At 53.1% G+C, this 18,316-nt stretch overlaps 1 long non-coding RNA gene across 1 annotated transcript; it reads left to right on the plus strand.

The window, feature by feature from the left end:
• Positions 1 to 530: 530 nt before the first annotated feature.
• On the plus strand, positions 531 to 9,155 carry LOC129525344 (uncharacterized). Its single transcript, XR_008669578.2, has 4 exons — positions 531 to 625; positions 5,927 to 6,043; positions 6,669 to 6,736; positions 6,856 to 9,155. It is a non-coding gene; the product is annotated as an uncharacterized lncRNA (long non-coding RNA).
• The last annotated feature ends 9,161 nt before the right edge of the window (positions 9,156 to 18,316 follow it).

An 18,316-nucleotide genomic window follows, 5' to 3' on the forward strand; every position in this document is an offset into this window, starting at 1 on the left:
CAATGGGAAGTGTTTGTGTAAACCGTGAAGAAGTCTCCAAAAGCATGGGTGGTTAAAGACCAGCACCCTAGCGTGAGGGAGACTGTGCAGTGATGGTAGTGGAGGCCTTTACCACAGAGGAGGTGCAGGCCTTTCTGTTGTTTGAAGTGGCTTGGGTGGAGTCTGGCCCGGAGGCAGGGGGCTCCCTGCAAGGACCTCTCAGGTTCCCTTTTAGTTGGGCCCATCTGAAGGTTGCAGAGAAGACACAGAGGGGTGGAGTATAAGCGACCCGTGGGCTTGTTTTTGCTAGTTTTCTGGGTGCAGGGCTTGCTCCTCCTGGCACCGCTCCTTCCTGGGGCCCCCGGCTCCAGCTTGTTAGTTTTAACTGGAACAATTTCCTTTGAACTCAGTTTGAATGAGCATCACCATGGCGATGGATCAGGGTTTTCACAAGTCGACCTGGTCTTCACCCCTTAAGCAATTTGTTTGAAGGAGAAAAGGAGAAAGAGGAGGAGGGAAGAGGGGAGGTGGGGGAGAAATGGAAAGGAAGGGAAGGGGAGAGGAGGAAGAGGAGGAAAACTGGAGACAGAGAAGTAATGGGGAAGGAGAGGACGACACAGGAAAGATGAGGAGGAGGAGGAGGAAGGTAAGGAGGCTGGGGAGGATGTGGCAGGAGGAGGGAGAAGGTAGGAAGTAGAGGAGAACCATTCTGCCAGGCTAAGCCCAGGGGCCTAGAGTACTCCAGAGGGCCTTGACCTTCCCAGCCTTTCCCACAGCCCCACCTACCAGGAGAAGCCAGAGAAGCAAGGGAACCAGATCTTTGACCTGCAGCCTGAGAGGAAGGACACTGTTCCAACATTCTGCAGGGTCACCCAGGAGCCTGCTCGTGAGCAGTCAGCCCCCAGGCAACAAGCCCACCTTCATTCAGCCTCTTTCTCCTGCAAGACCAGGCTAGGAGAACACAAGAGCAGGGGCTTCGAGTCTGAGAACTGAGGAGAGGTGGCGGGTCCCCTAGGTACTTGCCCTAGAACCTTGGGCAAGCCAGCAGCCTCTGTCAAATGGCAAGGATGGCTCCTCTTCCTCGGGTTCAGGGAAGGAGTGTCAAGTGAGAAGGCTGGTTGCTCACAGGGGGTTCTGTGCACTCCGAGAGCCCTGGCACAGACTCCATGTGGTCTCCAGGGGTTCACTGCTTGCCTGCTTGTCAGCTCTCTCACTTGGCTGGGAGCTTCAGGGAGGCAGTGACTAGGTCTTCATCATCGTTGAATTTCTAGACACTAGCACAATGCCTGGCATGTTACATAGGCAATAAGTATTTTTCTGATGAATTAATGATTGATGAATTATTGTTATTTTTCCCAAAAATGGGTGGCAAGAGTGGGGAAAGGAGACTAGCAAGCCTGAACCCACTAGAAGTTGATAGAGATGAGATCTCCCTTTCTTCAGGACTCAGTATGTCCCCATGTCCTCCAAGAGGCCCTCCTGGATTTGCCACCCTGCGCCCCACCTCCCCAGACCCTTCACTCTAGAGCCCCACTGTGTTCCATGGCCCCTGCCATTATCCCCATCATCATGCAGTATAATCATTGATTCGCTCATCCATTTCCCCAGCTAGGTCAGCTCCATGACAGAGGGACTATGTCTGGTTCCCCAGCTCCTTGCACACTCCAGGCACGGAGCTGATGCTCTAACCATGTTTGTAAACACACGGACCTGAGTATTCAAGCCAGGGCCAGGTGTCAGGCTTTCTGAGGCCAGTAAAGGCAGTGCCTGGGGGAAACAAGCCTGTGAATGGAGGGCTAACCACACAGCATGCCAAGTGGAAAACAGGCCGGGAGAGGATGGGGGCTCCGGAGAGCTATCACTGATATCTACTCTACAAATGACTGAGGAGGAGAGGTGTTTCCTAGGCCGCCAGCCAGAACTCTGGCTATGAGATATGCCGAAAAGATTTAGGTTAGAAATCAGAATGACAGCCGGGCATGGTGGCTCATGCGTATAATCTCAGCACTTTGGGAGGCTGAGGCAGGAGGATCACCTGAGGTCAGGATTTTGAGACCAGCCTGGCCAACATGGTGAAACCCTGTCTCTATTAAAAATACAAAAATTAGCTGGGCATGGTGGCAGGCACCTGTGTCGTCACTATCTCCATCTGTCTTCAGAACCGTCCTGCTTCTCCCTCTCTGACCCCACTTCTTACCCTTTGGCTCCTGTCTGTTTCTCCTTTTGCTCTTGTAACCTCCCTTCCCAGCCCTCACCACTGCTCCAGCCTCTTTTCCCAAGTCCTGCCTTGGCCTCTCTGCCTCTCCCTCCCTCCCCTTTCCTCCTCTGCTGCTCATTATAAAAAAGAAATATTTCTGAATACGCCAAAAATGCACTCATCCCCCAAGGACCCCTGTCTAGCACAAAGGGCTGGTTCTTTCTGGCCACTCCCTGTGGCCTCCTTCTTGCCCACTGCCTTTGAATCGTGGCCTCATTCACATGACTGGAAGGGCTAACAGGGCATTTTCCCACGTGTCCGGGTAGGGAGGAGGACAGGGTCGGGGTGGTGAGTTGGATGAAGGAGGGTGGAGACAGGCAGCTGAGAATCTTCCCAAAATTTGGCTCATCCTCAGGGGAAACAAACTGCTTACTTGATATCATGACTAACTCCTTGGAACCTACAGGATCCATTAGCGATGCGGGAAAGATTCGGGTTAGAAATCAGAATGACCATGCAAACCATGAGGACAGCCACCATGTGGAATGTTTGGTCCCCATGGCACAAAGATTTGGGCTTCTTCCTGGGATGAGTTGGGATCCCTTTGGCATGGAGGCAGAGGGGGGGCTCCGTGATTCCTGGGAGACCCTCTGGATGTGAGCACCTCTGGGATTCTGGAGGGAGCCCAGGGCTCCCTGTGCTCTGTCCTCCCACCCCACACCCCACCCTGTGCTCTCTGCTCTCTGGTCAAGTCCCTGGTCCACAGGAGCACCGACCTAGAGTGTGGAAGCTCCTCCCCTTGAAAGCTGGGCTGACCTTGCTTCAGCTGAGTCCAGGAGAAAACACACATCTGACACATCCCAGGGCTGGGGGAAGGGAGGCAGGAGCAGAGGAGGGGAGCATCCAAGGTCCTGAAGTTCCAGAAGGAGTCCAGCCTTCTCACAGAGCCTGAAGCACAGGCATGGGCAGAGCGGGTGCCGGACCTCCAAATGGCTCTCCCTCTGCACTGTGGAATCACTCCCGCAGGAGGCAGGTGGTGGGAGAAGGCCTTGGCCTCAGCATTCCCCTGCCCTTGTGTCCTCCTGTTCTGAATTTCCTAATCTCTTTCCTGCATGTCCCCTCAACAACCTCCCCTCCCCTCCCTTCCCCACCCCACCCCACAGCAGCTGGGCTGCTGGAAGTCGGGAGTGTTTATGAGTTAATCAAAAACTCCTGTACTTTGCTCTTGAATTGAGGCCATCATTCCTTTGTCCCAGGGCAATGGGGTCAGTTTGATCTCTCCTGGCTTAAATAGTGTGTAGCAAAGTAAAAGGGAAAAGTGGGGGAAGGAGAAGGGAATTTAAATTTATCAAGGGCCCCCTGCTAAACATCAGGCCCTGGGCTGGGTGCTCTGCAGAGACCAAGCTCACAGCCGTGCTAGTGGCTGGGTGTTTCCATGTTACATTGAGGAAACCAAGTTGCAAAGACTTAAAGAAACCTGCCCCAGATCTCATAAATATGAAGGAAAATGCTTTGAGGCTTCCAGTAGAGTTTGGAGGGTGTTCCTAACCCAAGATTGGGTTAAAAAATTCCACGAATGTCCACAGAATATGGACAGAAAGCTGAGAATAGCTGTGATGTTCCAGCTTGGAAAGAAGTGGGGGGTGGGAAGAGCTGAGGGGAGGCAGGGGCTGCATGCAGACTGGGCTCCTATCCAGAGGAAGAGCCCCAAGGGTGATTGGGAAGGCTTGTGAGGTTGGAAATTATGGATGGAGGGGCTAAAGAGGAGGCCTAGAACTCCCCACTCCAAGAGCCCTGGAGAATCCCGGTCTGGCCTGAGAAGATCAGGAGTTTGGGATAAATTGCTAGAGAGGCCTTGTCCTCATGTGGGCCAAGTAAGCCCTTAAAATGGGTGCCCAGCAAAGCAAGGGGGTCTGAGGTGGCCCAGCTCTGTCCCTGCTCCCCACAGACACCTGCTCCCCTGGGCATCCTACAGCTGCACTCAATCTGCCCCTCCTTCCTTCCTGGGCCCTAGGAAATACCTGTTCATTTTGTTTCCTTCCACTTTCTCTCTCCCCTTCTTCCTGTCTCCCTTCATCTGCCTGCTCCTCCCCGATCTGTCCTGAAGAGTACATTTCTTTCCCCATCAGGGAGTCTTGGGGGAATCTGGGGGGCCTGGGGCTGAGGAAGAAGAGACTTCAGATCCAAGAGCAGCCCTGAAGGATTGAGGGAGGCAGAAGGGGTGTCAGCCACCGGGCAGAGGAGTTCCTGGCAGCGGGGAGGGCCATGAGATAAGTAGCCCTACAGCTGTCTAGGCCTCTGGAAAGATGTGGGGTACAGGAACAGAAGGCAAGGAAGAGGCAGGTCAGGACTGGGGAAACTCAGGTTCCCTGGCCTGCCTGACAGAGCGGCACATGGTAGAGTTGAGAGGGCAAACCAGGGTCAGGGACAGGGCAGGCAGTGGGAAAGAACAGGGACATTCCCAGGCTCAGGAGTCCCCAGGTCTCCCAGGGGAGGGTAGTCCTCGCCTGAGGTTAGGTGGCGGGCCCCGACTGGCTGGGAGTGGGTTTCTGTAGGTGGCTGGAGGTGAATCACACCTTCTGTGTGTGTTGCATGTTTATGTGTGGGTGTGCTGAGTCAGCATGCGTTGTCCTGCGTGTCTGCTGGTGTATGTAGGTGTTACTGGTGGGTGACAGGTCAAGGGTGTGCCCCGGTGAAGCAGGAGGGTGCCTGTGTGTGTCTGTGGGCCTCTAGACCTGAGGAACCATGCTTGAGTTTGTTCTCAGAATGTGCTGGCATATCTGTGTGCCATGTGTCCCTTTCTCTGTCTCTGTGTGTCCTACTGAAATCGGCTGTGTGCAGGAGTGTGTCTGCGTATGTGGGTGTGTTTGTGTAGGGGCCAGGGAAGGGTTATCATAGAAACAAGAACTGACTCTGGTGGGACACTCGTGCAGAGATGGGGAGGCACATTGGGTGGGTAGGTGGGGGGCAGGCACTGTGTACACCAACGTGCTCCGAATTCCAGCAAACTCCAGTGCCTGAGTTTCCAGCTGTCCCAGCTCAACTGTGCACAGATGTGTGCCGCTTTGCTACAGCCATAAACAGACCTCCCAGGATTTTTCCAGAGGAAACGCAGAAATATTCTGGTGTCTGCTCTTGGTAGTAGGAAAGAGAGTGGGGATGGGGCTTGAGGCTAGGGCTTCAAAACAGAGGGACCACAGTCAGAGGGGAGCTGAAGAGGCAACAGCATCCCCCACAGGCCAGCAGGGCGGGGGAAGAGCTGTGATGGCTTCCAGTTGTGGGGTCCTCTCTAAGGCCCCAGCTAGCAGCTGGGAAAGTGAAGTCCCAGTTGCCAGTGTAGGGGCAAAGAAGGAAAGCTTCCCCCTTCACCCTCTGAAGGTTTGCAGAAAGTGAGCTGACAAAAAGCAGATTAATAGAAAAAAGAGGTAAACGGATGTTATTTAACATGCATAGCACAGGGGTATGGCGGGAGAATGATTACCCAATAACCCAGAGAGGTCCAGGTGCTTGTAAACCCTTCTTTATAGTGGAAGGAGACAAGGGGTTATAGGCATAAATAATTTTATGGTGGGGGATGAATGGAGCCAGGAGGCAAGCATTATCTTGTGAATGATTCTTTTTGGAAACTGAATGGGACCAGAGAACAAATAATAGTTTGAGACACAGTTTTGGCTCTAGATGTGGTGTTTCATGATCAGTCTCTTCCTCTGTGGTAGGAGTTTTCATCTCCTCTGATTAATGAAATTTCAGGAGAGAGATCGAAGGCAATTCTGCTCCTGCTTGGGAGTCCAGTTTCCAGTTCGATATGGGAGCTTCAGAAGACAGCCTCATCCTGTGCTTTGGGAGAGACAGGGGCTTTTGTGGGAGGTAGGTCAGAGAGACCTGGAGGCTGCTTCTTCAATTCAGCGTGTCAAAGTGCCATCTTTGTGGGTATCGTTTTCTGAGCCCTAACACCACGGATGCTGGCCCACCAGAGCCCAGGCCACTGCTGCTCCAACCTTCCCTGTCCCCCAACCCCACGGGCTGTACCACAGATGCGCACACACCCCCACCACCACCAGCCCACCACTCAACATCCAAACACACAAAGACACTACACAAACCAGCCACCCTGTATGCACCTCACCACCACATTCACATACACACTCACTTGTTCTCTCACACATCCTATGCCCACAGTTCTAGGACCACAGTCACAGACACCTCACAAACACCTCACTGCACACATGCTCTGAGCCATACACCCTGGCACAATGCACACCGACCCCACCTCACCCCACGCCCCTACACAGGTCCAGACTTCCCCAAGCCAAGGAAGGGGCATGACACTCTTCTTAGGCCTCTCATCAAAGCAAAGTCTGTAAAGGTTTAGAAGAGTGTGAGGTGTTCCCGTCCAACAGGATTACCTTGGTAAGTTGAACCCACCCACCACCTCCCGCCCTGGGCATAAATTCTCCCATTCAACTATACCCCTTCCTCTGTCCCTTTCCAGAGAGAAAAGTGGCCTCTTCTCAGCAGATGACCCTGGGGATGGGCCCCGGCTGCTCTTTGCCCTCTGAGGTAGGAGAGATCCTTGCACATTTTCTCAGCCAACTCTTATTAACCAGCTACTCTGTGCCAGGGAAGTGCTGGGGAAGTGGGAGGCAGGGGCTGAAAGAGGTGCTTTCTCCACCCTTAAGGAACTTATAGCCCAGCGGCAAGGATGATCATGGACTGTGCTACAAGCCACTCCACACCCTGCAAGGGAGCGGAATAAAGTGCTCTGGAGTCCAGTGGTGGGAGACAACACTGCCAAGCTGAGAAGGCGGGCAGGCTTTCTGGAAGAGGTGACATGTGGGCAGGCTTTGACCAATGGGCAGCATTTACCTGTGAAGGCCATGGGGGTAGGGAGAATTCAGCCTCACTCCTACCCACAAAGCTCTCTAGCACCAGGAACCAGTTTCATGAAAGACAATGTTTCCACGGATGGGGGGACAGGAAGCGGATGGTTTGAAGATGAAACTGTACCACCTCAGATCATCAGGAATTAGATTCTCATAAGGAGTGCGCAATTCGCAATAGGGTTCACATCCTTTGAGAATCTAACATTGAGGAGCATGGGCGGTGGGGGAAGCCCTGCTGTAGCACATCATCTTGTTTTATTGTATTCATAGCACTTATCTGAATTTATCTTGTTTATTTGAATATCCGTTTTCTTTTGTCTCCACCCCTACAACGTAAGCTAAAGCCTCCGGTGTCTTGTCCACCACACTTAGTGACTGTGTCCCCAGCACTTAAAACAGTGTCTGGTGCTCTTTAAAGGGAGGAAGAAAGGGAGACAGGGAGGGAAGGAAGAAGAGAGAGAGAGAGAGAGAAGGGAGGGAGGGGAAAAGCTCACCTGCCAAGGCACAGGACCTGAAGGCCAGTCTGGCAGGAAGAAGATGATGGCAGGCCTTGAATACAGGTTGAGGAAGGTGGACTCAACATTTGCCACTGGGGAGCCATGAGGTTTATGAGCAGGGCAGTGATGCATACAGGCCAGTGGCCCCTGGGCCAGCCATTTACTCTGCAGAATCTCCTTGACTATGAAACATATGGGTCTCCGATTTAGCCAATTGACAGGTAAACTCTACCTAGTCGCAGGATTCAACCATGACCTTTGGCATTATAGGTACATACGTAAACCTATTATATAGCATTTTAGCTTACATTGTAGGGGTGGGGCCGGCAAAACACAGATGTTCAGATAAACAAAATAAATTCACATATGCCTTCTCTCCTTAGCTTCACCCTCAGACCATCCCACAGAAATAGGTCCTAGATGGAAACAGCTTATGGTACAAAAGTCATGTCTTTGAGAAAACACATTTGCATGGAACAGCCATACCATTGCCTTTCTCTAAAGCACACACGGAGGACAGTACGGCATGCAGAATGGGGAGGGAAGTGGCTAGATCACTCATACCTTCCTAGGAGCCCCCTTCTACCCTTCAGAAGTGGACCAAGCCAGTGCCCAGTGTCTCACCCTTGCTAAAGAATAGCTCACTTGATTTCAGGGCCAAAGAAGGGGGTGGTAAGGCCAGGCAGGGGCTGAACGAGAACCCTCTCGTGAGCTACCTGCCCACTTTCCAAAACTGAGCAGGACAAATGCAACGGGGAGGTTTCATTTTAAATGTTCTCCAGTTGGAGAAGGGCTTTAATCTCAACAACGAAGACTCGCCAGCCCTTCAGCCCCTGGGCCTGGGGATGAAAGCTCTGGGCCTTCATGGAGAGGTCCACTGTCTGCAGAGTCCTGGCCATAGCTGGGAAGGAGGGATCCTGGGCTCTGGTCTTGACTACAGGACATCTGGTATCTCTGTTGGAGCCAAGTCGAATCAGATGCTCAGGCTCCTAGTGGGAAGGGGCAGAGCAGCAGAGAGATCTGACCTGGAAAGAGCATGTGGTGGGTGCAGGCACAGGGCTCTGGATGCAGGACTGCAGCCCTAACTCTACCGCTGGACAGCTCTGCTACCTTAGGCAGCTCCGTTACACACTCTGCACCACAATTTCCTCATCTGCAAAATGGAGAAATCATCACTCTGCCTACTTCAGAAGAGCACTGTAGGGATCAAATGAGCTGAAAGGGAGATGAAAGGAGTTTGTGCTGCACACAGGGAGATGATGAGGCCATACCCTCCTCACTGTGGCACAGAACACGGTAGCAGGAGGGACTAGAAAGGCCCTGTACTCAGAATTAATTAGGAGGCTCTTGTTTCTCGACAACTGCCCAGGGCCTGAATCCCAGCCCCACTTCTCACCTGTAGGTGACCATGAACCAGACATCTCAGCCCTCTGGGAGGCTTGTCTTTGAAGCGGGAGGAGGGGAGGAGCTGGCTCCAGTGATTGCTAAGGTGCTGTCGAGCTCTGCATTTGTTCCCTGGAGCCTCCCTAATTTCCAGACTTCAAAGTTCTGAATTCTCCCTGATGCCCCATCTTACTCTCAACCAAGGGGAGACCAGGGAGGAGGAAACTGGGCTCCCCCTGAACACACTGGCTGTCTGGCAGCTGAGAATGGCCTCAAGCAGGGAGAGAGGATGGGGCTTCCCAAGTGCTAGGGAGAGCAAAGGACCCAACTTGTGCTTACAACTGCTCCCTCTATGAACAGGCAAGAGATGGAGGCCGGGGGGTGGGGCCCTACCAGGGGGGCTGATTTGAACCCTGACTCCTCCTACTGCGTGTTTATTATTCTATCTTCATTTTCATTCATTTATGTGCTTGTGCAGCAAACATTTGTAGGGCCACTATTCTGTGCCAGGCACTGTCCTGGGTGTCGGGAATACAGACATGAGGACGTTCACAGCCTCGTGGGAGACGACAAGAGATGTAAACAGATGGTTCGCACATAGAGTGAGAAGCAGGGGGACAGGAGCTCTCCTGAGTACTGCATCCTGACTACTGGGTGCCACAGAGCACAAAGGAGGGTCAGCACCCAGCCAAGGGGGCCTCTCTCTCCTTAAACATCACAGTCAGCTTGCTGAGATGATGGGAAATACAGGAATCACTTGGTGCCCAACAGCTTAAGGGGTGGTAAAGAAAAAACATCCAAGAGAAAGGTTCCTGGGTGGGATAATTAATGTTTTGACGAGGAGGAAAATATCAGTGTGTGTTGCTCAGCATGCAAACACCTCAACTAACAAAACGACTCGGAGAAAACAAGTGGAACGGTGGGGTTTTTCTCACAAAGATTTTTTTTTTTTTTTTTGAAAAAAAAGAAGAGAAGAGAAAAAGATGGCAGTCACAAATAACCTCCTCCCGCGGCTGAAAGACATTCCCCACCGGGTGACGAAAGCAGGGCCCAGCTCAGTAGAGAATCTTGCTGCTGCTCCTTCCTGCAGATGGCCGACCTGGCACTTGGACCCAGAGCCCCAGCTCCTGACCCACGCTGCCATTTCAAGGCACTCCTCCCAGTTGCTGAGGCAAGGGGGAGTTCTGCACGCACCGGTTGAGCATTTTAAGGAAAAAGAGATGGCCGGGCACGGTGGCTCATGCCTGTAATCCCAGCACTTTGGGAGGCCGAGACGAGAGGATCACGAGGTCAGGAGATCGAGACCATCCTGGCTAACACGGTGTAAACCTCGTCTCTACTAAAAATGCAAAAAAAAATTAGCCGGACGTGGTGGTGGGCACCTACAGTCCCATCTACTCGGGAGGCTGAGGCAGGAGAATGGCGTGAACCCGGGAGGCGGAGCTTGCAGTGAGCCCAGATCGCGCCACTGCACTCCAGCCTAGGCAACAGAGCACGCCTCCGTCTCAAAAAAAAAAAAAAAAAAAGAGAAAAGAAAAGAAAGAAAAAAATTAGCCAGACATGGTGGCGGGCGTCTGTAGTCCCAGCTTACTCGGGAGGCTGAGGCAGGAGAATGGTGTGAACCCGGGAGGTGGAGCTTGCAGTTAGCCGAGATCACGCCACTGCATTCCAGCCTGGGCGACAGAGCAAGACTCAGTCTCAGAAAAAAAGAAAAAAAAAGGAAAAAGAGATTTTCCTGATTTGCTAGGGTGCATTCAGTGGTGCCACGTCTAGACAGCTGCCTCCTACCCCAAAGAGTATCTTCTCAGGGAAGGTTACATTGTCTCCGGCTCCTGTACTCAGTGGAAGGGCCAGCTTCCTCTGAGGAGATAAAAGGGTTACTTTTGTTTCTACTTCTGTAAACTGTAAATATGTGCTCAGAATCTCCAGGTGACAGGACAAGCCCCAATGCTCCACTTTTGGAATTGATGCCAAAGCTTGACAGAGCTGCCAATTCATGCAAGAAAGTCCACCGGCACCAGACAGGGTGCTCTTGGCTTCTTTCCAGACCTGCTGCCCTTCCCCAGCTGTAGTTCTGGGGGCATTGCCCCTCAGGGGAGGACTGGTACCAGGCGCCCCTCTGCAAATGGACACACCAACGGTAGAACTGGCTTGGGCCCTCCAGAGACAAAGTTCAGAAAAGATCCTCCTCCCATGATCGGCTCCAGAGTGCTCCAGAGCTGGGGCCTGAGGGAGGAGCTACGAGGCCGGCTTGCGGCTGTGGCAGCACGCTGCTGACCTTGAACTCACCTTGACTACCACCAGAGCGGCCCCAGAGGCAGGCAGGGGCCAGTCCTCCGCTGTGTTGGGACCAGATGGAGCACACAGAGCCAGAGAAGTCCAGAGTCCTCACCCTTCACTGGGACAGGATGGGGCCTGGGTCTTGCCAACCAGCCTGGGCAAAGGTAAACCTTCTTTGTGTGCCCCAGGGAGGCTCAGAGCCAGCAGTCCCCACTGTATGAGACCTGTGCAGGGAGAGGGTTCAGATGTGCCTCACGGCTGCTGCTGGCAGATCCCAAGGTCTTCTTCCACCAGAGGCACCTCTGCCTCCTTGGCCAGCAAAGGTTGCCACATGTGGCCACCCTTCCCCGCTTCCTGCCTCCCCCCATGTGCACCCCAGGTGTGAACACTCTTCTCGTGGGTGTTTACATGCCTACTCGAACACTATAGGCAAGTCCTTGGCCAGCCAGCTCCTTTCCACCCTAGACCCCACAGGTCAGGGTCAGGGACTCCCCACCTTTTATACAGTGGGGAGAGAGTAGAACCTGTGCTCTCAAAGTCAGAGTGGGCCTGCACTAGAGTCCCAGCTTTGCCAGATACTATTTGGTCTTGACAACTTCTTTAACATTTTCTGAACAGTAACATAGCAAAAATGCTTAGTTCACAGATGTGTTGTATTAGATGAGACCATCTTTCTTTAAAAAAAAAAAAGAAAAGAAGCATCCCATTGAAGTTAGCTCCCTTCTCCTCCCATATTAAGTCAGGTTCCTAGCAAAGAGACTCTGAGAGCTTTGCTTCATTTATTGGAATGCTGTGGGGATGAACCCCTGTAGGGGGAGTGGAGAGAACAGGCTTGGGTTGGGGGAAACATTGGACGTTGGATGTTGGCTGTGAAGTTGCAACCAAGGCCTTTGCCAACCCCATGGGGACTCTGGGGCTGGGGGGCTCTGCAGCGATATCCCACATTAAGGCAAGAGTGCCAGGCCTTTGAACCCTCACCAACATGTCATTGGGTGCAAGGTGTCACTGGGTACAACATGTCACTGGGTGCAACATGGCTAACCATGTGCTAGGGCTGAAGCAGTGGCCCTCCTGGCCTGCTCCCCTCCTCCACCGCCACCCCTGCTCCTGCCCCTGGGAGGTCTCAGCTGCCGCATTCATCCGTCATCTGCAACCTCAAGAAGGGCCATAACTGTGAGCATCTCCCTTCAGCTGAGGGCAATTTCAGAGGGACAGAGCTGTGCACCTTCCCGGCCAACACTCTGGGCAGCTGAGGCAGTAAGCACCTCCATCCCAAAGGATGCTTTGGCCTCAGCTTCCAGGCACCCACCACAAACTCTCAACTCTCCCCACCACCCCAAACCTAATATCAGTTTCAAGAAGTGAGCTAAATTGACTCCAGTAGAGAGGCCAACAGGAAATGAGAAACTGAGGTTCCTTTTGGGTCTAAACTCTTACTTAGATGCATGGATTGGGACAAGTCTTTTCATTTCTCTTACTCTCAGCTTTTTCATTTTTATTTTTGAGACAGGGTCTCACTCTGCCAACCAGGCTGGGGTGCAGTGGTGCGATCTCAGCTCACTGCAGCCTCAACCTCCTGGGCTCAAGCACTCCTGCCATCTCAGCCTCTCGAGTAGCTGGGACCACAGATGCATGCCACCACACCCAGCTAATTTTGTTTTTTGGTTCGTTTGTTTTTTTCGTAGACAGGGTTTCGCCATGTTGCCCAGGATGTTATCAAACTCCTAGGCTCAAGCAATCTGCCCACCTCGGCCTCCCAAAGTGCTGGGATTACAGGTGTGAGCCACCATGCCCAGCCTTCTTTCTCATTTTTAAATGAGATCTAATAACTTCTCTGCCTTTCTTACAGAGTTGTGGAGGGGAGGTAATGCCATCATGCAAACTGTGAAAGGCTCTGCAACCTGTGGCATTATTCTGCGATGGTAACCATGCAGACCGTAGAGTCTAAGGCAGCCCTAATTCCAGCTGTTCTTTCCTGTGTCCTGTAAGTTTAGTCCTTCTTCTCAGGCCGTGTGTCCTTCTGTGAGGTGAGGAAACAGGCACCATAGCCATGGCCCACCCAAGGGGCATTGGAACACTCTGCTCCCAGGGCTAGTGAGAAAGCTGCTGCTTACAGGATGGAGTGGGTGGGGCAGACGCTTCCTTAGAGGAGGATTTGGACTCAGGCATGGCTTTCTCCAGAGGTTGAAACAAGGTGTTAGGGGCCAGACAGGAGATGGCAGATCCAGGGCACTGGTGAGTTTTCTCTGAGTGCCTCTGTTGTTGGCTAAGCATGTGCTGGGGGTGAAGCAGTGACCCTCCTGGCCCGCCCCCACTCCACAGCTTCCAGCCCCGCTCCCTGCCCCTGCTCCTGCCCCTGGGGAGGTCTCAGCTGTGGCATTCATCCATCATCAGCCTCTGCCTGCAGGGAGGAAGGCATGCCCCAGAAGCATCCTTTAAATCAGCAGGGCTGCCTCTACCCGCACGTGCGTCCCTCTGGCCCTCCCCAGAGGTAAACTGTGTTTTCTTCCCCAAGCCCAGCCTTGAGCATCATTTCTGGGTGTTTACAGAGCCTGGTTTTATTGCCTTTCCTTTCAATTGACTGTGCCTCTCTCTTCGCCTAGACCATTTCACTCAATTTAATTCCTGCTTTCCCACTCCTCACTCCCTTTTTCTCTAATCCTTTTTGGTGGGGAGATGGGAGGGAGGAGCCCACACAGGAAACTGAATTTCCAATACCAGTACCCTCTATGGCAGTGGTTCTCAAATAGGGCTGTGCGCGAGAGTCACCCTGGGAGCTTGTTAGACATAGATGACTGCGTCGCATTCCCAAGAACTGCTGTTTCACGGAGGCCCCCCGACCAGCTCTTTGCACAGCAGTGAATGATGGCCCTGGAGATCCCAGCTGACTTAACAGCTTGCACGCAGGCATCTTGGAGTCTGTCTGCAGCACCAATTTGCTTCAGTTGCAGGTCCACAAGAATACAGGCTAGGAAGCTGAGTCCAGCAGATCACTCTAGGGTAATTTTTCTCAAAATGCAGCCCAAACTCAGAAGCATCAGGGCCACCCAAAAACTTGTTAGAAATGCAGATTCTGAGGCACTACTGAAACCCAACCCGGGTGTGGAGCCTAGCAATCTGTGATTTAACAGGCCTTCCGGGAGATTCCGATGCACACTGCAACTTGAGGGCAGGGAGAAACACAGCAGGACTTCTCCAGCCCACTCTGTCTCCTTCATTCCTACCCCAGGAGAGCAGGGTTGGCCTTGACACTTCCTCAGAACAGGGTAGACGTTAGCAACACTGCCACCAGGGCCAGAGAGCAAAGGAGAGGAGGCCTCCCAATGTAGTGTCCCAGGTTCCTGGTATGGGTGGTGAGGAGGAAGAACGACCAGAACGACCCTAGGGGAAGATCCTAGAATGCAGCCCACCTGGAGTTCACAGGGACCTAGAGATCAGGCCACTCCATAGACCCCAAAACAAAGGAGTAGTGCTCCTACTGTGTGCAGCCCCATCTACCCCATCCAGAGTCACACTCAACAACAGCTTCGTTTTCAAGAAACAAAACCAAGAAAACCCACAAAAAACCAAAGTCCTAACAAGTTAGGTCCCCTGCCCAAGGCGTCTCAGCAAATTAGCGGCTGAACCCAGACCTGAGCAGAAAGGAACTGCTCTGAAAGAAAATCCCAGCTTCTGGGGTTGCAGGGCTTTGCTGATTCATTCAGTCAATTGACAAGCAGCACCCACAGACAGCCAGATGTTACCCCGTGTTTATCTACCCGGATGTTCACACCAGGTCTATATGGCACGGGGGATCCTTCCATTTCTCTGATAGGGGAAAACTGAGACTTCCAAAAGAGAAGATAGTCTCCCAACGCCCACAGCTTTGAAGAGGTAGCAGAGCCTGGATTTGAATTCAGGTGACCAGCTCTAAGCCTGGAGTTTGACCTAAGGCTGATTTCTCCTCTGAGAGCTGACAGAATCTTAATGGCCAAAGCAACAGCTCCTCTTGACCCTGGGAAGGCCCATAAACAGTGACACCTCCCCAGCCATTTCCCCAGGGACACAAGCCAACTCTGCTCCCAAGTGCCAGCCTTAGCCGAGGAGCCTGGGCAGAAAGGGCAGAGGAGACTCAGCTACAGGTAGAGGCCTCGGCTGTGCCTCTGCACTGCGCCAGCATCTAGGGCCCGGCTCCGGACCTCCACCCCGTCCTCCAGCCTTTAGCTCCCTCCCCACCCCACCCCCAGTTCAGCCCGGCCTTGGGTTGGGCCCCGCCATTAGTTCCAGACACCACGTCTCCTCTATTTATGGGTTTTTTTCTTTGCTTCTGCGGTTCTCCCTGGATGAATGCCCCCTTTCCCTGGATTTACAGCATCCTCCCGTGGTGGGGTTGATGTCACTTTAATGAGAGTTACAGCTGCCTTGACTGTGACTGCCACATTCCAATTTACTGCTTGGCCTCTAGAAGCCCAGCAGGGCTTCTCTCTGGCAGACAGGAGTGGCTGTGTTCTCTGGCCTGGGATTGGGGTGGAGGGTGGAGGACTGCAGTCTCCTTCCTGGCCCCAGCTCTGAACTAGGGCTCCAGGCTCCCTGGTGGATCCCGAGCAACAGACAACACCGAGAATCAGGGCAAGGCGGTGGGTGGGGGGTGGGGGAGGCGCGGGGCGGCCAGGCGGCTGGGGGTGCAGAGTTAAGTCAACCCTACAGGTTTGGGGAAACAGAGCTCGAAGCTTTCCTGACCCATTTTCCCCACCCGCCCCCATCTGCCCCAGTGAGAGCCAAAGTTCTGTAGCAGAGGACAGAGGGCAGAGGAAGATGGGGGCATTCACAGAAAGCCTGTTGTTTGCTAGTTGAATCCAGATGTGGAGGGTGGGAGGGGGAATTGGGAGGGCACGCTGGAGGCAGGCCTGGGGAGGGGAGGGGGGAGGGGAGGGAATTGGGCAAACAGAACTCCCCGCAGGAATGCCACAGATACCCTGAATCCTGCCTGGATTTCAGTGCCCTCTCACTGGGGTCTCAACGTGTCGGCCCAAATCAGCCTCCATTGTCTCTAGTTAAGAAATACGAGGCTTGGCTGGATGTGGTGGCTCATGCCTATAATTTCAACGTTTTGGGAGACCAAGGTGGGAAGATCACTGCACCCAGAATTTTGAGGTGAGGTTACAGTGAGCAATGATCATGCCCCTGCACTCCAGCCTGGGAAACAGAGCGAGACCCTGTCTCTAAAATAAATAAATAAGAGGCAGTATTGCCAGTGGCCCCAGCACATATGAAAAATAGCTACCATTTATAGAACAGTTATTAGATGCCTCTTCCTGTGCAGCCGAGGCCTCTGGCCATGTGGTCTTTTCTCTCTGCCCGGCTGCTCTGCTACAGGTCCAACCGAAGCAGAATGTCTGGCCTTGACCAGGAGACAGAGCAGTAGGGTGGGCAGCCCAGGGTGTTGAATATAGTACTTTTCTAAAGTCCCACAACAACCCAACAAGATGGGAATCATTACAGCCATTTTACTGACAAAAAACTGAAGCTTTACGTCTTAGAGGTTTAAGTCCAAGGCCACACAGCTAGAATGTGACAGAGCCACAATTCAGACTTGGGACTGATTCCACAGTCCTCACTACGTGACCCATTTGCCCATCTGTAAGCAAGATAGAAGTTGGGAGAGGCTGACTGATAACCATGAAATAACCAGAGGCCCACCAGTTCCTAGAAATCTGAAGTTTGCTCAAAGCTGCCCCACAGTCATGCTGGAGACAGGTTCCAGGGGGCAAGATCCTGACTATGTGTTTATAATGTCCCTACCAGCTGCACACACGCCCTGCCCACCTCCATCTCCTCCTCAGAGGTAAGAGGAGTCCACAGCAGAGAAGGAGGCCAGCACTGTCTAGGAGGACACAGGGTGTAGGTTCTCCCCAAGGCTGCTGACCCTGGAGAAGGGAAGAGTCTGTCCCTGCCCCGCCCTGCCCTGCCCCATCTCCCCATTGCCTCATCCTCTCTGGGAACAGGAAGTCCATGACCAGGTCCAAAGGCACAGTGGGAAGAAGGAGTCCGGGGCTGCAGGCTTGCGGTTGTCTCCCACTGCCAGCAACTCTGCGGGCCCAATGGAGAAGAAAATGCCCAGGCCTGGGCATGAAGCCAAGACAAGGGGGACCCTGGGCTGTGTGGCCATAGAAGGCTCTAGAGAGTGGGAGCAGGAGCTCAGACTTTGGAGCCAGATGGCCTGGGTGTGCCCCTAGTTCTGCCACACTAGCTGTGTGACCTTGCTCCAAACCCCAGGCCTCACTTTCCTCTTCTGTGAAAGGAGGGAAATAGTAATCCTAGCTGCTGGAGCACAAGTGGGTATTAAGTGGGGTGCTGGATGTAAAGCACGTGGGTTGATCAAGAAACACCAGCTACTGCTGTTCCAGGTTCCAGTTCCCAAGCCACTATCATTCCAGGCCTCAGCCTCCCGATGCTTACTACAAGTAGAAAGATCCTTTTGGTTGAAACCAGTCACTTCCTGCAGGTCTCCGCAAACCTCTCATTCTAGGGACCCAAGGGACCATAGAAGTGTTAATTAGCCAAGCCTTAAGACAGGCCTAGGCAGAGGGAGCCTCGTTAACATTAATTGGTACTCTCAGATCTTCGCCCAGTCAGGATGGAGCAGCGCATGCTGGGACAGCCTCTCTGCCCTTGGGGTTCACAATCTGCCCAAGACTGTGCCCCAGCACAGCTGCAGTAGAGGGGACAGCCAGCGACCCCTCCGCTCCCTCCCCCCTCACAGGGCCCAGCATTCAAGAGAGGCAGGGCGAGCCAGGGCAGAGGGAGGGAGGGAACTAACCTCTCCTGCAGAAGGGTCAGAACCGTGATCTTGGTCCAACCAACAGTCTTGGAGGCAACCATGATGCGGGCACTTTGCTGCATACCAATGCCAAAGGCTGTGCCTGGGAGGAGATGCCAGTCTCTATCAATGGCTGTCAACCTAATTTAATAAGCCCAAGGAGCCTGTTTAAAATGCAGAGTCCCAGGCAATGCCCTCCATGGTTGAGGTCCAGGAACCTGTATTTTTAACAAGCACGCATTAAAGCAGGACCACACTTTAAAGAACTGATGTTTGTATAGCCAGTATGACTTAGTGG

The sequence above is a fragment of the Gorilla gorilla genome, chromosome 9 (assembly GCF_029281585.2).
Source record: "Gorilla gorilla gorilla isolate KB3781 chromosome 9, NHGRI_mGorGor1-v2.1_pri, whole genome shotgun sequence".
Lineage (NCBI taxonomy): Eukaryota > Metazoa > Chordata > Mammalia > Primates > Hominidae > Gorilla > Gorilla gorilla.